This window comes from Schistocerca nitens, unplaced genomic scaffold (genome assembly GCF_023898315.1).
Source record: "Schistocerca nitens isolate TAMUIC-IGC-003100 unplaced genomic scaffold, iqSchNite1.1 HiC_scaffold_377, whole genome shotgun sequence".
NCBI classification, from domain to species: domain Eukaryota; kingdom Metazoa; phylum Arthropoda; class Insecta; order Orthoptera; family Acrididae; genus Schistocerca; species Schistocerca nitens.
Genome location: NW_026045911.1, coordinates 1,549,779 through 1,566,735, shown reverse-complemented (window position 1 = coordinate 1,566,735; position 16,957 = coordinate 1,549,779). Strand labels below are relative to the sequence as shown.

Below are 16,957 nucleotides of genomic sequence, written 5' to 3'. Positions count from 1 at the left end.
CAAATATGCTGGCAAACAGAGAACAGCAGTGAGTCCAGGTTCAGCACGAAATACGAGAGGAAACGGAGTGAACCTCACGTCATAGCGCAAATCCGGTGTGGTCTAGTGGCGCCGGCACGGTAGCTCAGCGCGCTCGGTCAGAGGGTTAGCTGCCCTCTGTAATTAAAAAAAACTGAGTTAATGGATCAACAACGAACTGGAACGGGTGTCTTTCGACGTCCTCCCAGAGCAGATACAACGAACGAAAACGAACAAAATGAGATTTAAAAAAAAAAAAAAAAGTGGCTAGGATACCTGGCTTTCACCCAGGAGGCCCGGGTTCGATTCCCGGTACCGGAACGGAAGTTTTTACGCACCCAACGCTCCATGTTTTGGCCTTCCAACGTTCGTTTTTCGCCCTCCTTGCGGAGCTTCAACCGAATGTAATCGGGGAAAACAGGCACATGATGCAATTACTGTCAGCACCGGGGTAAAGGGAGAGGAGGCGCTGGTCAGCTGTTGGGCTGCTACCAGCGTCAGTGGGAAGTCGGTGAAGTCGCCAGTTGCGCCAGAAGCCAGATATTACCGTAGTACGCCTACACACGCGTTCCAGTTATTCACGTTGCTTGCAGCCGCTCCATCCGCAAGAAGCGTGAGCCCGGATAGCTCAGTCGGTAGAGCATTAGGCTTTTAACCTAAGGGTCCAGGGTTCGAGTCCCTGTCCGGGCGAAGATTTTTAACGTTTCCGTAATGGCTCGTCTCGTAGCGATGGTAGCCCTGCCGTAATCAGTGCACGGAGTTCGTTTCCTGTCAAAATTCTGCGCAGACGGGTTTGATTTTTCACGATTCGAGGGACTCTTCAGTTACGAGCAGTCGTGGCCGAGTGGTTAAGGCGTCTGACTAGAAATCAGATTCCCTCTGGGAGCGTAGGTTCGAGTCCTACCGACTGCGTCCGTTTTTTCTTTTTTTGTTTAAGAAGAAGGAGCAGAAAATTTCGCAGTTTGCCTGTCGTTTTGGTACCTCGCCTCTCACAGCCGTTTATAGTGCCTGTCCTTTTGATAAGGGCGAATTCCAAGCGTCAGCTTTCGCGTCAGCCGAGCAAAGTCGGGACAAGTCGGGACATACTACAGGATGGTCTGCGTGGAGTAACGACGACAAAAACGTTAATTTAACAGCACGCGGCTCACATACTATATACGAAAAAACTAGCGTTACTTGCGGTGGCCGGGAATCGAACCCGGATCAACTGCTTGGAAGGCAACTATGCTCACCATTACACCACCACCGCACAGCCGCTCCTCGCGACGCCGCGCTGTGTCGGCTTCCCGCCCGCCAGCAGCGGCCCACGGTGATAGTAGCTGTAGGCGCTTTACGAGCTAGGAGGGTGCATCCACACGCATTCGGGTAGCGCCTCCACGCACGCTGCGTCTTTGGGCGAGACTAGTCGCCGCAGCCGCAAGGTTACTCACACGATAGTGATGAGTGGTCGTTTTAAGGCAGTGTAGTGGAGGACTCCGCGTGTGTAGCACTTTTTTCGGTTTCATCCGACGTCGCTGGGTGGCAATCCCACTTTCCCTGCAGAAAACTGCTCGGGAAGCACGGGCAGCTTGTCGAGCATCGGTGGTTCAGTGGCATGTGCCTCAGTAGTGCAGTAAGCAGCGCGTAAGTCTCATAATCTTAAGGTTTGCCGGCACGATAACTCAGCGTGTTCGGTCTGACATTTATCTGCCCTCTGTAATAAAAGACTGAGTCAACGATGAACTTGAACGGGCGTCATCGGACGTCCGCCCCCAACAAATGCAACGAACGAAATGAGAAGAAAAAAAAAGTGGTAGAATGCTCGCTTAGCACGCGGGCGGCCCGGGTTCGATTCCCGGCCGATGTATCGTTCTGCTGTTATCGCTATAATGCTGCCGCACCGATTCCTCGCTTGAGCTCCGTCAGCCTCAGGAATGTATAGCAGGATTCGCTGTGAGAAGAACCAAACACGCAGCACGCAAGAGACCGTACTTGGACGGTCGCGTGCTATTTCTGAGCTGTAACGTCGGCCTGGCCCAACAGGCCGCTGTGTTCAGGCGCCGCAAGGGCGATGGACTGTAACCTCAGGCAGTGCTGCGTTCCGTTGAAAAAGCTGCGGCAGCAGTTTAATCTAGCAAGTCGGGAAAGCACGTGTAGCAACACAACAGATTCTTCAGAGCGCGCAAACTCTCTATCTCTAATATGCGAGACTTACCAAGTTTCCTGGAACGTTGCTCGCAACGTGCCTCGGTAGCGCAGTAGGTAGCGCGTAAGTCTCATAATCTTAAGGTCGTGAGTTCGATCCTCACCCGGGGCATTTAATTTGCTGTACATCACGGCTGAATTAACGGTGTTGCTGTTGCTAGGGAACGAACTTAATTGTCATTCGTTATCCACAAGGAGTCTACGCTCAGCGTCAAAATGTTTATTTCCAATTATGACAACGTACAACTTTGATCTTTCTCTTAACCTGTTATGAGTAAAATAACGAATAGTCAATTTCGAGCTGTGCGCAAATATGCTGGCAAACAGAGAACAGCAGTGAGTCCAGGTTCAGCACGAAATACGAGAGGAAACGGAGTGAACCTCACGTCATAGCGCAAATCCGGTGTGGTCTAGTGGCGCCGGCACGGTAGCTCAGCGCGCTCGGTCAGAGGGTTAGCTGCCCTCTGTAATTAAAAAAAACTGAGTTAATGGATCAACAACGAACTGGAACGGGTGTCTTTCGACGTCCTCCCAGAGCAGATACAACGAACGAAAACGAACAAAATGAGATTAAAAAAAAAAAAAAAAAGTGGCTAGGATACCTGGCTTTCACCCAGGAGGCCCGGGTTCGATTCCCGGTACCGGAACGGAAGTTTTTACGCACCCAACGCTCCATGTTTTGGCCTTCCAACGTTCGTTTTTCGCCCTCCTTGCGGAGCTTCAACCGAATGTAATCGGGGAAAACAGGCACATGATGCAATTACTGTCAGCACCGGGGTAAAGGGAGAGGAGGCGCTGGTCAGCTGTTGGGCTGCTACCAGCGTCAGTGGGAAGTCGGTGAAGTCGCCAGTTGCGCCAGAAGCCAGATATTACCGTAGTACGCCTACACACGCGTTCCAGTTATTCACGTTGCTTGCAGCCGCTCCATCCGCAAGAAGCGTGAGCCCGGATAGCTCAGTCGGTAGAGCATTAGGCTTTTAACCTAAGGGTCCAGGGTTCGAGTCCCTGTCCGGGCGAAGATTTTTAACGTTTCCGTAATGGCTCGTCTCGTAGCGATGGTAGCCCTGCCGTAATCAGTGCACGGAGTTCGTTTCCTGTCAAAATTCTGCGCAGACGGGTTTGATTTTTCACGATTCGAGGGACTCTTCAGTTACGAGCAGTCGTGGCCGAGTGGTTAAGGCGTCTGACTAGAAATCAGATTCCCTCTGGGAGCGTAGGTTCGAGTCCTACCGACTGCGTCCGTTTTTTCTTTTTTTGTTTAAGAAGAAGGAGCAGAAAATTTCGCAGTTTGCCTGTCGTTTTGGTACCTCGCCTCTCACAGCCGTTTATAGTGCCTGTCCTTTTGATAAGGGCGAATTCCAAGCGTCAGCTTTCGCGTCAGCCGAGCAAAGTCGGGACAAGTCGGGACATACTACAGGATGGTCTGCGTGGAGTAACGACGACAAAAACGTTAATTTAACAGCACGCGGCTCACATACTATATACGAAAAAACTAGCGTTACTTGCGGTGGCCGGGAATCGAACCCGGATCAACTGCTTGGAAGGCAACTATGCTCACCATTACACCACCACCGCACAGCCGCTCCTCGCGACGCCGCGCTGTGTCGGCTTCCCGCCCGCCAGCAGCGGCCCACGGTGATAGTAGCTGTAGGCGCTTTACGAGCTAGGAGGGTGCATCCACACGCATTCGGGTAGCGCCTCCACGCACGCTGCGTCTTTGGGCGAGACTAGTCGCCGCAGCCGCAAGGTTACTCACACGATAGTGATGAGTGGTCGTTTTAAGGCAGTGTAGTGGAGGACTCCGCGTGTGTAGCACTTTTTTCGGTTTCATCCGACGTCGCTGGGTGGCAATCCCACTTTCCCTGCAGAAAACTGCTCGGGAAGCACGGGCAGCTTGTCGAGCATCGGTGGTTCAGTGGCATGTGCCTCAGTAGTGCAGTAAGCAGCGCGTAAGTCTCATAATCTTAAGGTTTGCCGGCACGATAACTCAGCGTGTTCGGTCTGACAGTTATCTGCCCTCTGTAATAAAAGACTGAGTCAACGATGAACTTGAACGGGCGTCATCGGACGTCCGCCCCCAACAAATGCAACGAACGAAATGAGAAGAAAAAAAAAGTGGTAGAATGCTCGCTTAGCACGCGGGCGGCCCGGGTTCGATTCCCGGCCGATGTATCGTTCTGCTGTTATCGCTATAATGCTGCCGCACCGATTCCTCGCTTGAGCTCCGTCAGCCTCAGGAATGTATAGCAGGATTCGCTGTGAGAAGAACCAAACACGCAGCACGCAAGAGACCGTACTTGGACGGTCGCGTGCTATTTCTGAGCTGTAACGTCGGCCTGGCCCAACAGGCCGCTGTGTTCAGGCGCCGCAAGGGCGATGGACTGTAACCTCAGGCAGTGCTGCGTTCCGTTGAAAAAGCTGCGGCAGCAGTTTAATCTAGCAAGTCGGGAAAGCACGTGTAGCAACACAACAGATTCTTCAGAGCGCGCAAACTCTCTATCTCTAATATGCGAGACTTACCAAGTTTCCTGGAACGTTGCTCGCAACGTGCCTCGGTAGCGCAGTAGGTAGCGCGTAAGTCTCATAATCTTAAGGTCGTGAGTTCGATCCTCACCCGGGGCATTTAATTTGCTGTACATCACGGCTGAATTAACGGTGTTGCTGTTGCTAGGGAACGAACTTAATTGTCATTCGTTATCCACAAGGAGTCTACGCTCAGCGTCAAAATGTTTATTTCCAATTATGACAACGTACAACTTTGATCTTTCTCTTAACCTGTTATGAGTAAAATAACGAATAGTCAATTTCGAGCTGTGCGCAAATATGCTGGCAAACAGAGAACAGCAGTGAGTCCAGGTTCAGCACGAAATACGAGAGGAAACGGAGTGAACCTCACGTCATAGCGCAAATCCGGTGTGGTCTAGTGGCGCCGGCACGGTAGCTCAGCGCGCTCGGTCAGAGGGTTAGCTGCCCTCTGTAATTAAAAAAAACTGAGTTAATGGATCAACAACGAACTGGAACGGGTGTCTTTCGACGTCCTCCCAGAGCAGATACAACGAACGAAAACGAACAAAATGAGATTTAAAAAAAAAAAAAAAAGTGGCTAGGATACCTGGCTTTCACCCAGGAGGCCCGGGTTCGATTCCCGGTACCGGAACGGAAGTTTTTACGCACCCAACGCTCCATGTTTTGGCCTTCCAACGTTCGTTTTTCGCCCTCCTTGCGGAGCTTCAACCGAATGTAATCGGGGAAAACAGGCACATGATGCAATTACTGTCAGCACCGGGGTAAAGGGAGAGGAGGCGCTGGTCAGCTGTTGGGCTGCTACCAGCGTCAGTGGGAAGTCGGTGAAGTCGCCAGTTGCGCCAGAAGCCAGATATTACCGTAGTACGCCTACACACGCGTTCCAGTTATTCACGTTGCTTGCAGCCGCTCCATCCGCAAGAAGCGTGAGCCCGGATAGCTCAGTCGGTAGAGCATTAGGCTTTTAACCTAAGGGTCCAGGGTTCGAGTCCCTGTCCGGGCGAAGATTTTTAACGTTTCCGTAATGGCTCGTCTCGTAGCGATGGTAGCCCTGCCGTAATCAGTGCACGGAGTTCGTTTCCTGTCAAAATTCTGCGCAGACGGGTTTGATTTTTCACGATTCGAGGGACTCTTCAGTTACGAGCAGTCGTGGCCGAGTGGTTAAGGCGTCTGACTAGAAATCAGATTCCCTCTGGGAGCGTAGGTTCGAGTCCTACCGACTGCGTCCGTTTTTTCTTTTTTTGTTTAAGAAGAAGGAGCAGAAAATTTCGCAGTTTGCCTGTCGTTTTGGTACCTCGCCTCTCACAGCCGTTTATAGTGCCTGTCCTTTTGATAAGGGCGAATTCCAAGCGTCAGCTTTCGCGTCAGCCGAGCAAAGTCGGGACAAGTCGGGACATACTACAGGATGGTCTGCGTGGAGTAACGACGACAAAAACGTTAATTTAACAGCACGCGGCTCACATACTATATACGAAAAAACTAGCGTTACTTGCGGTGGCCGGGAATCGAACCCGGATCAACTGCTTGGAAGGCAACTATGCTCACCATTACACCACCACCGCACAGCCGCTCCTCGCGACGCCGCGCTGTGTCGGCTTCCCGCCCGCCAGCAGCGGCCCACGGTGATAGTAGCTGTAGGCGCTTTACGAGCTAGGAGGGTGCATCCACACGCATTCGGGTAGCGCCTCCACGCACGCTGCGTCTTTGGGCGAGACTAGTCGCCGCAGCCGCAAGGTTACTCACACGATAGTGATGAGTGGTCGTCTTAAGGCAGTGTAGTGGAGGACTCCGCGTGTGTAGCACTTTTTTCGGTTTCATCCGACGTCGCTGGGTGGCAATCCCACTTTCCCTGCAGAAAACTGCTCGGGAAGCACGGGCAGCTTGTCGAGCATCGGTGGTTCAGTGGCATGTGCCTCAGTAGTGCAGTAAGCAGCGCGTAAGTCTCATAATCTTAAGGTTTGCCGGCACGATAACTCAGCGTGTTCGGTCTGACAGTTATCTGCCCTCTGTAATAAAAGACTGAGTCAACGATGAACTTGAACGGGCGTCATCGGACGTCCGCCCCCAACAAATGCAACGAACGAAATGAGAAGAAAAAAAAAAGTGGTAGAATGCTCGCTTAGCACGCGGGCGGCCCGGGTTCGATTCCCGGCCGATGTATCGTTCTGCTGTTATCGCTATAATGCTGCCGCACCGATTCCTCGCTTGAGCTCCGTCAGCCTCAGGAATGTATAGCAGGATTCGCTGTGAGAAGAACCAAACACGCAGCACGCAAGAGACCGTACTTGGACGGTCGCGTGCTATTTCTGAGCTGTAACGTCGGCCTGGCCCAACAGGCCGCTGTGTTCAGGCGCCGCAAGGGCGATGGACTGTAACCTCAGGCAGTGCTGCGTTCCGTTGAAAAAGCTGCGGCAGCAGTTTAATCTAGCAAGTCGGGAAAGCACGTGTAGCAACACAACAGATTCTTCAGAGCGCGCAAACTCTCTATCTCTAATATGCGAGACTTACCAAGTTTCCTGGAACGTTGCTCGCAACGTGCCTCGGTAGCGCAGTAGGTAGCGCGTAAGTCTCATAATCTTAAGGTCGTGAGTTCGATCCTCACCCGGGGCATTTAATTTGCTGTACATCACGGCTGAATTAACGGTGTTGCTGTTGCTAGGGAACGAACTTAATTGTCATTCGTTATCCACAAGGAGTCTACGCTCAGCGTCAAAATGTTTATTTCCAATTATGACAACGTACAACTTTGATCTTTCTCTTAACCTGTTATGAGTAAAATAACGAATAGTCAATTTCGAGCTGTGCGCAAATATGCTGGCAAACAGAGAACAGCAGTGAGTCCAGGTTCAGCACGAAATACGAGAGGAAACGGAGTGAACCTCACGTCATAGCGCAAATCCGGTGTGGTCTAGTGGCGCCGGCACGGTAGCTCAGCGCGCTCGGTCAGAGGGTTAGCTGCCCTCTGTAATTAAAAAAAACTGAGTTAATGGATCAACAACGAACTGGAACGGGTGTCTTTCGACGTCCTCCCAGAGCAGATACAACGAACGAAAACGAACAAAATGAGATTTAAAAAAAAAAAAAAAAGTGGCTAGGATACCTGGCTTTCACCCAGGAGGCCCGGGTTCGATTCCCGGTACCGGAACGGAAGTTTTTACGCACCCAACGCTCCATGTTTTGGCCTTCCAACGTTCGTTTTTCGCCCTCCTTGCGGAGCTTCAACCGAATGTAATCGGGGAAAACAGGCACATGATGCAATTACTGTCAGCACCGGGGTAAAGGGAGAGGAGGCGCTGGTCAGCTGTTGGGCTGCTACCAGCGTCAGTGGGAAGTCGGTGAAGTCGCCAGTTGCGCCAGAAGCCAGATATTACCGTAGTACGCCTACACACGCGTTCCAGTTATTCACGTTGCTTGCAGCCGCTCCATCCGCAAGAAGCGTGAGCCCGGATAGCTCAGTCGGTAGAGCATTAGGCTTTTAACCTAAGGGTCCAGGGTTCGAGTCCCTGTCCGGGCGAAGATTTTTAACGTTTCCGTAATGGCTCGTCTCGTAGCGATGGTAGCCCTGCCGTAATCAGTGCACGGAGTTCGTTTCCTGTCAAAATTCTGCGCAGACGGGTTTGATTTTTCACGATTCGAGGGACTCTTCAGTTACGAGCAGTCGTGGCCGAGTGGTTAAGGCGTCTGACTAGAAATCAGATTCCCTCTGGGAGCGTAGGTTCGAGTCCTACCGACTGCGTCCGTTTTTTCTTTTTTTGTTTAAGAAGAAGGAGCAGAAAATTTCGCAGTTTGCCTGTCGTTTTGGTACCTCGCCTCTCACAGCCGTTTATAGTGCCTGTCCTTTTGATAAGGGCGAATTCCAAGCGTCAGCTTTCGCGTCAGCCGAGCAAAGTCGGGACAAGTCGGGACATACTACAGGATGGTCTGCGTGGAGTAACGACGACAAAAACGTTAATTTAACAGCACGCGGCTCACATACTATATACGAAAAAACTAGCGTTACTTGCGGTGGCCGGGAATCGAACCCGGATCAACTGCTTGGAAGGCAACTATGCTCACCATTACACCACCACCGCACAGCCGCTCCTCGCGACGCCGCGCTGTGTCGGCTTCCCGCCCGCCAGCAGCGGCCCACGGTGATAGTAGCTGTAGGCGCTTTACGAGCTAGGAGGGTGCATCCACACGCATTCGGGTAGCGCCTCCACGCACGCTGCGTCTTTGGGCGAGACTAGTCGCCGCAGCCGCAAGGTTACTCACACGATAGTGATGAGTGGTCGTTTTAAGGCAGTGTAGTGGAGGACTCCGCGTGTGTAGCACTTTTTTCGGTTTCATCCGACGTCGCTGGGTGGCAATCCCACTTTCCCTGCAGAAAACTGCTCGGGAAGCACGGGCAGCTTGTCGAGCATCGGTGGTTCAGTGGCATGTGCCTCAGTAGTGCAGTAAGCAGCGCGTAAGTCTCATAATCTTAAGGTTTGCCGGCACGATAACTCAGCGTGTTCGGTCTGACATTTATCTGCCCTCTGTAATAAAAGACTGAGTCAACGATGAACTTGAACGGGCGTCATCGGACGTCCGCCCCCAACAAATGCAACGAACGAAATGAGAAGAAAAAAAAAGTGGTAGAATGCTCGCTTAGCACGCGGGCGGCCCGGGTTCGATTCCCGGCCGATGTATCGTTCTGCTGTTATCGCTATAATGCTGCCGCACCGATTCCTCGCTTGAGCTCCGTCAGCCTCAGGAATGTATAGCAGGATTCGCTGTGAGAAGAACCAAACACGCAGCACGCAAGAGACCGTACTTGGACGGTCGCGTGCTATTTCTGAGCTGTAACGTCGGCCTGGCCCAACAGGCCGCTGTGTTCAGGCGCCGCAAGGGCGATGGACTGTAACCTCAGGCAGTGCTGCGTTCCGTTGAAAAAGCTGCGGCAGCAGTTTAATCTAGCAAGTCGGGAAAGCACGTGTAGCAACACAACAGATTCTTCAGAGCGCGCAAACTCTCTATCTCTAATATGCGAGACTTACCAAGTTTCCTGGAACGTTGCTCGCAACGTGCCTCGGTAGCGCAGTAGGTAGCGCGTAAGTCTCATAATCTTAAGGTCGTGAGTTCGATCCTCACCCGGGGCATTTAATTTGCTGTACATCACGGCTGAATTAACGGTGTTGCTGTTGCTAGGGAACGAACTTAATTGTCATTCGTTATCCACAAGGAGTCTACGCTCAGCGTCAAAATGTTTATTTCCAATTATGACAACGTACAACTTTGATCTTTCTCTTAACCTGTTATGAGTAAAATAACGAATAGTCAATTTCGAGCTGTGCGCAAATATGCTGGCAAACAGAGAACAGCAGTGAGTCCAGGTTCAGCACGAAATACGAGAGGAAACGGAGTGAACCTCACGTCATAGCGCAAATCCGGTGTGGTCTAGTGGCGCCGGCACGGTAGCTCAGCGCGCTCGGTCAGAGGGTTAGCTGCCCTCTGTAATTAAAAAAAACTGAGTTAATGGATCAACAACGAACTGGAACGGGTGTCTTTCGACGTCCTCCCAGAGCAGATACAACGAACGAAAACGAACAAAATGAGATTAAAAAAAAAAAAAAAAGTGGCTAGGATACCTGGCTTTCACCCAGGAGGCCCGGGTTCGATTCCCGGTACCGGAACGGAAGTTTTTACGCACCCAACGCTCCATGTTTTGGCCTTCCAACGTTCGTTTTTCGCCCTCCTTGCGGAGCTTCAACCGAATGTAATCGGGGAAAACAGGCACATGATGCAATTACTGTCAGCACCGGGGTAAAGGGAGAGGAGGCGCTGGTCAGCTGTTGGGCTGCTACCAGCGTCAGTGGGAAGTCGGTGAAGTCGCCAGTTGCGCCAGAAGCCAGATATTACCGTAGTACGCCTACACACGCGTTCCAGTTATTCACGTTGCTTGCAGCCGCTCCATCCGCAAGAAGCGTGAGCCCGGATAGCTCAGTCGGTAGAGCATTAGGCTTTTAACCTAAGGGTCCAGGGTTCGAGTCCCTGTCCGGGCGAAGATTTTTAACGTTTCCGTAATGGCTCGTCTCGTAGCGATGGTAGCCCTGCCGTAATCAGTGCACGGAGTTCGTTTCCTGTCAAAATTCTGCGCAGACGGGTTTGATTTTTCACGATTCGAGGGACTCTTCAGTTACGAGCAGTCGTGGCCGAGTGGTTAAGGCGTCTGACTAGAAATCAGATTCCCTCTGGGAGCGTAGGTTCGAGTCCTACCGACTGCGTCCGTTTTTTCTTTTTTTGTTTAAGAAGAAGGAGCAGAAAATTTCGCAGTTTGCCTGTCGTTTTGGTACCTCGCCTCTCACAGCCGTTTATAGTGCCTGTCCTTTTGATAAGGGCGAATTCCAAGCGTCAGCTTTCGCGTCAGCCGAGCAAAGTCGGGACAAGTCGGGACATACTACAGGATGGTCTGCGTGGAGTAACGACGACAAAAACGTTAATTTAACAGCACGCGGCTCACATACTATATACGAAAAAACTAGCGTTACTTGCGGTGGCCGGGAATCGAACCCGGATCAACTGCTTGGAAGGCAACTATGCTCACCATTACACCACCACCGCACAGCCGCTCCTCGCGACGCCGCGCTGTGTCGGCTTCCCGCCCGCCAGCAGCGGCCCACGGTGATAGTAGCTGTAGGCGCTTTACGAGCTAGGAGGGTGCATCCACACGCATTCGGGTAGCGCCTCCACGCACGCTGCGTCTTTGGGCGAGACTAGTCGCCGCAGCCGCAAGGTTACTCACACGATAGTGATGAGTGGTCGTTTTAAGGCAGTGTAGTGGAGGACTCCGCGTGTGTAGCACTTTTTTCGGTTTCATCCGACGTCGCTGGGTGGCAATCCCACTTTCCCTGCAGAAAACTGCTCGGGAAGCACGGGCAGCTTGTCGAGCATCGGTGGTTCAGTGGCATGTGCCTCAGTAGTGCAGTAAGCAGCGCGTAAGTCTCATAATCTTAAGGTTTGCCGGCACGATAACTCAGCGTGTTCGGTCTGACAGTTATCTGCCCTCTGTAATAAAAGACTGAGTCAACGATGAACTTGAACGGGCGTCATCGGACGTCCGCCCCCAACAAATGCAACGAACGAAATGAGAAGAAAAAAAAAGTGGTAGAATGCTCGCTTAGCACGCGGGCGGCCCGGGTTCGATTCCCGGCCGATGTATCGTTCTGCTGTTATCGCTATAATGCTGCCGCACCGATTCCTCGCTTGAGCTCCGTCAGCCTCAGGAATGTATAGCAGGATTCGCTGTGAGAAGAACCAAACACGCAGCACGCAAGAGACCGTACTTGGACGGTCGCGTGCTATTTCTGAGCTGTAACGTCGGCCTGGCCCAACAGGCCGCTGTGTTCAGGCGCCGCAAGGGCGATGGACTGTAACCTCAGGCAGTGCTGCGTTCCGTTGAAAAAGCTGCGGCAGCAGTTTAATCTAGCAAGTCGGGAAAGCACGTGTAGCAACACAACAGATTCTTCAGAGCGCGCAAACTCTCTATCTCTAATATGCGAGACTTACCAAGTTTCCTGGAACGTTGCTCGCAACGTGCCTCGGTAGCGCAGTAGGTAGCGCGTAAGTCTCATAATCTTAAGGTCGTGAGTTCGATCCTCACCCGGGGCATTTAATTTGCTGTACATCACGGCTGAATTAACGGTGTTGCTGTTGCTAGGGAACGAACTTAATTGTCATTCGTTATCCACAAGGAGTCTACGCTCAGCGTCAAAATGTTTATTTCCAATTATGACAACGTACAACTTTGATCTTTCTCTTAACCTGTTATGAGTAAAATAACGAATAGTCAATTTCGAGCTGTGCGCAAATATGCTGGCAAACAGAGAACAGCAGTGAGTCCAGGTTCAGCACGAAATACGAGAGGAAACGGAGTGAACCTCACGTCATAGCGCAAATCCGGTGTGGTCTAGTGGCGCCGGCACGGTAGCTCAGCGCGCTCGGTCAGAGGGTTAGCTGCCCTCTGTAATTAAAAAAAAACTGAGTTAATGGATCAACAACGAACTGGAACGGGTGTCTTTCGACGTCCTCCCAGAGCAGATACAACGAACGAAAACGAACAAAATGAGATTTAAAAAAAAAAAAAAAGTGGCTAGGATACCTGGCTTTCACCCAGGAGGCCCGGGTTCGATTCCCGGTACCGGAACGGAAGTTTTTACGCACCCAACGCTCCATGTTTTGGCCTTCCAACGTTCGTTTTTCGCCCTCCTTGCGGAGCTTCAACCGAATGTAATCGGGGAAAACAGGCACATGATGCAATTACTGTCAGCACCGGGGTAAAGGGAGAGGAGGCGCTGGTCAGCTGTTGGGCTGCTACCAGCGTCAGTGGGAAGTCGGTGAAGTCGCCAGTTGCGCCAGAAGCCAGATATTACCGTAGTACGCCTACACACGCGTTCCAGTTATTCACGTTGCTTGCAGCCGCTCCATCCGCAAGAAGCGTGAGCCCGGATAGCTCAGTCGGTAGAGCATTAGGCTTTTAACCTAAGGGTCCAGGGTTCGAGTCCCTGTCCGGGCGAAGATTTTTAACGTTTCCGTAATGGCTCGTCTCGTAGCGATGGTAGCCCTGCCGTAATCAGTGCACGGAGTTCGTTTCCTGTCAAAATTCTGCGCAGACGGGTTTGATTTTTCACGATTCGAGGGACTCTTCAGTTACGAGCAGTCGTGGCCGAGTGGTTAAGGCGTCTGACTAGAAATCAGATTCCCTCTGGGAGCGTAGGTTCGAGTCCTACCGACTGCGTCCGTTTTTTCTTTTTTTGTTTAAGAAGAAGGAGCAGAAAATTTCGCAGTTTGCCTGTCGTTTTGGTACCTCGCCTCTCACAGCCGTTTATAGTGCCTGTCCTTTTGATAAGGGCGAATTCCAAGCGTCAGCTTTCGCGTCAGCCGAGCAAAGTCGGGACAAGTCGGGACATACTACAGGATGGTCTGCGTGGAGTAACGACGACAAAAACGTTAATTTAACAGCACGCGGCTCACATACTATATACGAAAAAACTAGCGTTACTTGCGGTGGCCGGGAATCGAACCCGGATCAACTGCTTGGAAGGCAACTATGCTCACCATTACACCACCACCGCACAGCCGCTCCTCGCGACGCCGCGCTGTGTCGGCTTCCCGCCCGCCAGCAGCGGCCCACGGTGATAGTAGCTGTAGGCGCTTTACGAGCTAGGAGGGTGCATCCACACGCATTCGGGTAGCGCCTCCACGCACGCTGCGTCTTTGGGCGAGACTAGTCGCCGCAGCCGCAAGGTTACTCACACGATAGTGATGAGTGGTCGTTTTAAGGCAGTGTAGTGGAGGACTCCGCGTGTGTAGCACTTTTTTCGGTTTCATCCGACGTCGCTGGGTGGCAATCCCACTTTCCCTGCAGAAAACTGCTCGGGAAGCACGGGCAGCTTGTCGAGCATCGGTGGTTCAGTGGCATGTGCCTCAGTAGTGCAGTAAGCAGCGCGTAAGTCTCATAATCTTAAGGTTTGCCGGCACGATAACTCAGCGTGTTCGGTCTGACAGTTATCTGCCCTCTGTAATAAAAGACTGAGTCAACGATGAACTTGAACGGGCGTCATCGGACGTCCGCCCCCAACAAATGCAACGAACGAAATGAGAAGAAAAAAAAAGTGGTAGAATGCTCGCTTAGCACGCGGGCGGCCCGGGTTCGATTCCCGGCCGATGTATCGTTCTGCTGTTATCGCTATAATGCTGCCGCACCGATTCCTCGCTTGAGCTCCGTCAGCCTCAGGAATGTATAGCAGGATTCGCTGTGAGAAGAACCAAACACGCAGCACGCAAGAGACCGTACTTGGACGGTCGCGTGCTATTTCTGAGCTGTAACGTCGGCCTGGCCCAACAGGCCGCTGTGTTCAGGCGCCGCAAGGGCGATGGACTGTAACCTCAGGCAGTGCTGCGTTCCGTTGAAAAAGCTGCGGCAGCAGTTTAATCTAGCAAGTCGGGAAAGCACGTGTAGCAACACAACAGATTCTTCAGAGCGCGCAAACTCTCTATCTCTAATATGCGAGACTTACCAAGTTTCCTGGAACGTTGCTCGCAACGTGCCTCGGTAGCGCAGTAGGTAGCGCGTAAGTCTCATAATCTTAAGGTCGTGAGTTCGATCCTCACCCGGGGCATTTAATTTGCTGTACATCACGGCTGAATTAACGGTGTTGCTGTTGCTAGGGAACGAACTTAATTGTCATTCGTTATCCACAAGGAGTCTACGCTCAGCGTCAAAATGTTTATTTCCAATTATGACAACGTACAACTTTGATCTTTCTCTTAACCTGTTATGAGTAAAATAACGAATAGTCAATTTCGAGCTGTGCGCAAATATGCTGGCAAACAGAGAACAGCAGTGAGTCCAGGTTCAGCACGAAATACGAGAGGAAACGGAGTGAACCTCACGTCATAGCGCAAATCCGGTGTGGTCTAGTGGCGCCGGCACGGTAGCTCAGCGCGCTCGGTCAGAGGGTTAGCTGCCCTCTGTAATTAAAAAAAAACTGAGTTAATGGATCAACAACGAACTGGAACGGGTGTCTTTCGACGTCCTCCCAGAGCAGATACAACGAACGAAAACGAACAAAATGAGATTTAAAAAAAAAAAAAAAAGTGGCTAGGATACCTGGCTTTCACCCAGGAGGCCCGGGTTCGATTCCCGGTACCGGAACGGAAGTTTTTACGCACCCAACGCTCCATGTTTTGGCCTTCCAACGTTCGTTTTTCGCCCTCCTTGCGGAGCTTCAACCGAATGTAATCGGGGAAAACAGGCACATGATGCAATTACTGTCAGCACCGGGGTAAAGGGAGAGGAGGCGCTGGTCAGCTGTTGGGCTGCTACCAGCGTCAGTGGGAAGTCGGTGAAGTCGCCAGTTGCGCCAGAAGCCAGATATTACCGTAGTACGCCTACACACGCGTTCCAGTTATTCACGTTGCTTGCAGCCGCTCCATCCGCAAGAAGCGTGAGCCCGGATAGCTCAGTCGGTAGAGCATTAGGCTTTTAACCTAAGGGTCCAGGGTTCGAGTCCCTGTCCGGGCGAAGATTTTTAACGTTTCCGTAATGGCTCGTCTCGTAGCGATGGTAGCCCTGCCGTAATCAGTGCACGGAGTTCGTTTCCTGTCAAAATTCTGCGCAGACGGGTTTGATTTTTCACGATTCGAGGGACTCTTCAGTTACGAGCAGTCGTGGCCGAGTGGTTAAGGCGTCTGACTAGAAATCAGATTCCCTCTGGGAGCGTAGGTTCGAGTCCTACCGACTGCGTCCGTTTTTTCTTTTTTTGTTTAAGAAGAAGGAGCAGAAAATTTCGCAGTTTGCCTGTCGTTTTGGTACCTCGCCTCTCACAGCCGTTTATAGTGCCTGTCCTTTTGATAAGGGCGAATTCCAAGCGTCAGCTTTCGCGTCAGCCGAGCAAAGTCGGGACAAGTCGGGACATACTACAGGATGGTCTGCGTGGAGTAACGACGACAAAAACGTTAATTTAACAGCACGCGGCTCACATACTATATACGAAAAAACTAGCGTTACTTGCGGTGGCCGGGAATCGAACCCGGATCAACTGCTTGGAAGGCAACTATGCTCACCATTACACCACCACCGCACAGCCGCTCCTCGCGACGCCGCGCTGTGTCGGCTTCCCGCCCGCCAGCAGCGGCCCACGGTGATAGTAGCTGTAGGCGCTTTACGAGCTAGGAGGGTGCATCCACACGCATTCGGGTAGCGCCTCCACGCACGCTGCGTCTTTGGGCGAGACTAGTCGCCGCAGCCGCAAGGTTACTCACACGATAGTGATGAGTGGTCGTTTTAAGGCAGTGTAGTGGAGGACTCCGCGTGTGTAGCACTTTTTTCGGTTTCATCCGACGTCGCTGGGTGGCAATCCCACTTTCCCTGCAGAAAACTGCTCGGGAAGCACGGGCAGCTTGTCGAGCATCGGTGGTTCAGTGGCATGTGCCTCAGTAGTGCAGTAAGCAGCGCGTAAGTCTCATAATCTTAAGGTTTGCCGGCACGATAACTCAGCGTGTTCGGTCTGACAGTTATCTGCCCTCTGTAATAAAAGACTGAGTCAACGATGAACTTGAACGGGCGTCATCGGACGTCCGCCCCCAACAAATGCAACGAACGAAATGAGAAGAAAAAAAAAGTGGTAGAATGCTCGCTTAGCACGCGGGCGGCCCGGGTTCGATTCCCGGCCGATGTATCGTTCTGCTGTTATCGCTATAATGCTGCCGC

The 16,957-nt window shown here is 51.9% G+C and overlaps 27 non-coding genes across 27 annotated transcripts; 20 read left to right on the top strand and 7 right to left on the bottom strand.

The window, feature by feature from the left end:
* Positions 1-635: 635 nt before the first annotated feature.
* On the top strand, positions 636-708 carry Trnak-uuu (transfer RNA lysine (anticodon UUU)). Its single transcript has one exon. It is a non-coding gene; the product is annotated as a tRNA-Lys (tRNA).
* Positions 709-848: 140 nt separating this feature from the next.
* Trnas-aga (transfer RNA serine (anticodon AGA)) lies at positions 849-930 on the top strand. The gene has a single exon. It is a non-coding gene; the product is annotated as a tRNA-Ser (tRNA).
* Positions 931-1,195: 265 nt separating this feature from the next.
* On the bottom strand, positions 1,196-1,267 carry Trnag-ucc (transfer RNA glycine (anticodon UCC)). Its single transcript has one exon. It is a non-coding gene; the product is annotated as a tRNA-Gly (tRNA).
* A 974-nt stretch (positions 1,268-2,241) lies between these two features.
* Positions 2,242-2,314, top strand: Trnam-cau (transfer RNA methionine (anticodon CAU)). Its single transcript has one exon. It is a non-coding gene; the product is annotated as a tRNA-Met (tRNA).
* An 831-nt stretch (positions 2,315-3,145) lies between these two features.
* Positions 3,146-3,218, top strand: Trnak-uuu (transfer RNA lysine (anticodon UUU)). Its single transcript has one exon. It is a non-coding gene; the product is annotated as a tRNA-Lys (tRNA).
* A 140-nt stretch (positions 3,219-3,358) lies between these two features.
* Positions 3,359-3,440, top strand: Trnas-aga (transfer RNA serine (anticodon AGA)). Its single transcript has one exon. It is a non-coding gene; the product is annotated as a tRNA-Ser (tRNA).
* Positions 3,441-3,705: 265 nt separating this feature from the next.
* Positions 3,706-3,777, bottom strand: Trnag-ucc (transfer RNA glycine (anticodon UCC)). The gene has a single exon. It is a non-coding gene; the product is annotated as a tRNA-Gly (tRNA).
* Positions 3,778-4,751: 974 nt separating this feature from the next.
* Trnam-cau (transfer RNA methionine (anticodon CAU)) lies at positions 4,752-4,824 on the top strand. Its single transcript has one exon. It is a non-coding gene; the product is annotated as a tRNA-Met (tRNA).
* An 831-nt stretch (positions 4,825-5,655) lies between these two features.
* On the top strand, positions 5,656-5,728 carry Trnak-uuu (transfer RNA lysine (anticodon UUU)). The gene has a single exon. It is a non-coding gene; the product is annotated as a tRNA-Lys (tRNA).
* A 140-nt stretch (positions 5,729-5,868) lies between these two features.
* Positions 5,869-5,950, top strand: Trnas-aga (transfer RNA serine (anticodon AGA)). The gene has a single exon. It is a non-coding gene; the product is annotated as a tRNA-Ser (tRNA).
* A 265-nt stretch (positions 5,951-6,215) lies between these two features.
* Trnag-ucc (transfer RNA glycine (anticodon UCC)) lies at positions 6,216-6,287 on the bottom strand. Its single transcript has one exon. It is a non-coding gene; the product is annotated as a tRNA-Gly (tRNA).
* A 975-nt stretch (positions 6,288-7,262) lies between these two features.
* Trnam-cau (transfer RNA methionine (anticodon CAU)) lies at positions 7,263-7,335 on the top strand. The gene has a single exon. It is a non-coding gene; the product is annotated as a tRNA-Met (tRNA).
* An 831-nt stretch (positions 7,336-8,166) lies between these two features.
* On the top strand, positions 8,167-8,239 carry Trnak-uuu (transfer RNA lysine (anticodon UUU)). Its single transcript has one exon. It is a non-coding gene; the product is annotated as a tRNA-Lys (tRNA).
* Positions 8,240-8,379: 140 nt separating this feature from the next.
* Trnas-aga (transfer RNA serine (anticodon AGA)) lies at positions 8,380-8,461 on the top strand. The gene has a single exon. It is a non-coding gene; the product is annotated as a tRNA-Ser (tRNA).
* Positions 8,462-8,726: 265 nt separating this feature from the next.
* Positions 8,727-8,798, bottom strand: Trnag-ucc (transfer RNA glycine (anticodon UCC)). The gene has a single exon. It is a non-coding gene; the product is annotated as a tRNA-Gly (tRNA).
* Positions 8,799-9,772: 974 nt separating this feature from the next.
* On the top strand, positions 9,773-9,845 carry Trnam-cau (transfer RNA methionine (anticodon CAU)). The gene has a single exon. It is a non-coding gene; the product is annotated as a tRNA-Met (tRNA).
* An 830-nt stretch (positions 9,846-10,675) lies between these two features.
* On the top strand, positions 10,676-10,748 carry Trnak-uuu (transfer RNA lysine (anticodon UUU)). The gene has a single exon. It is a non-coding gene; the product is annotated as a tRNA-Lys (tRNA).
* A 140-nt stretch (positions 10,749-10,888) lies between these two features.
* Positions 10,889-10,970, top strand: Trnas-aga (transfer RNA serine (anticodon AGA)). The gene has a single exon. It is a non-coding gene; the product is annotated as a tRNA-Ser (tRNA).
* A 265-nt stretch (positions 10,971-11,235) lies between these two features.
* Trnag-ucc (transfer RNA glycine (anticodon UCC)) lies at positions 11,236-11,307 on the bottom strand. Its single transcript has one exon. It is a non-coding gene; the product is annotated as a tRNA-Gly (tRNA).
* A 974-nt stretch (positions 11,308-12,281) lies between these two features.
* Trnam-cau (transfer RNA methionine (anticodon CAU)) lies at positions 12,282-12,354 on the top strand. The gene has a single exon. It is a non-coding gene; the product is annotated as a tRNA-Met (tRNA).
* Positions 12,355-13,185: 831 nt separating this feature from the next.
* Trnak-uuu (transfer RNA lysine (anticodon UUU)) lies at positions 13,186-13,258 on the top strand. Its single transcript has one exon. It is a non-coding gene; the product is annotated as a tRNA-Lys (tRNA).
* A 140-nt stretch (positions 13,259-13,398) lies between these two features.
* Positions 13,399-13,480, top strand: Trnas-aga (transfer RNA serine (anticodon AGA)). Its single transcript has one exon. It is a non-coding gene; the product is annotated as a tRNA-Ser (tRNA).
* Positions 13,481-13,745: 265 nt separating this feature from the next.
* Positions 13,746-13,817, bottom strand: Trnag-ucc (transfer RNA glycine (anticodon UCC)). Its single transcript has one exon. It is a non-coding gene; the product is annotated as a tRNA-Gly (tRNA).
* Positions 13,818-14,791: 974 nt separating this feature from the next.
* On the top strand, positions 14,792-14,864 carry Trnam-cau (transfer RNA methionine (anticodon CAU)). The gene has a single exon. It is a non-coding gene; the product is annotated as a tRNA-Met (tRNA).
* An 832-nt stretch (positions 14,865-15,696) lies between these two features.
* Trnak-uuu (transfer RNA lysine (anticodon UUU)) lies at positions 15,697-15,769 on the top strand. The gene has a single exon. It is a non-coding gene; the product is annotated as a tRNA-Lys (tRNA).
* A 140-nt stretch (positions 15,770-15,909) lies between these two features.
* On the top strand, positions 15,910-15,991 carry Trnas-aga (transfer RNA serine (anticodon AGA)). The gene has a single exon. It is a non-coding gene; the product is annotated as a tRNA-Ser (tRNA).
* Positions 15,992-16,256: 265 nt separating this feature from the next.
* On the bottom strand, positions 16,257-16,328 carry Trnag-ucc (transfer RNA glycine (anticodon UCC)). The gene has a single exon. It is a non-coding gene; the product is annotated as a tRNA-Gly (tRNA).
* Between the last annotated feature and the right edge of the window lie 629 nt (positions 16,329-16,957).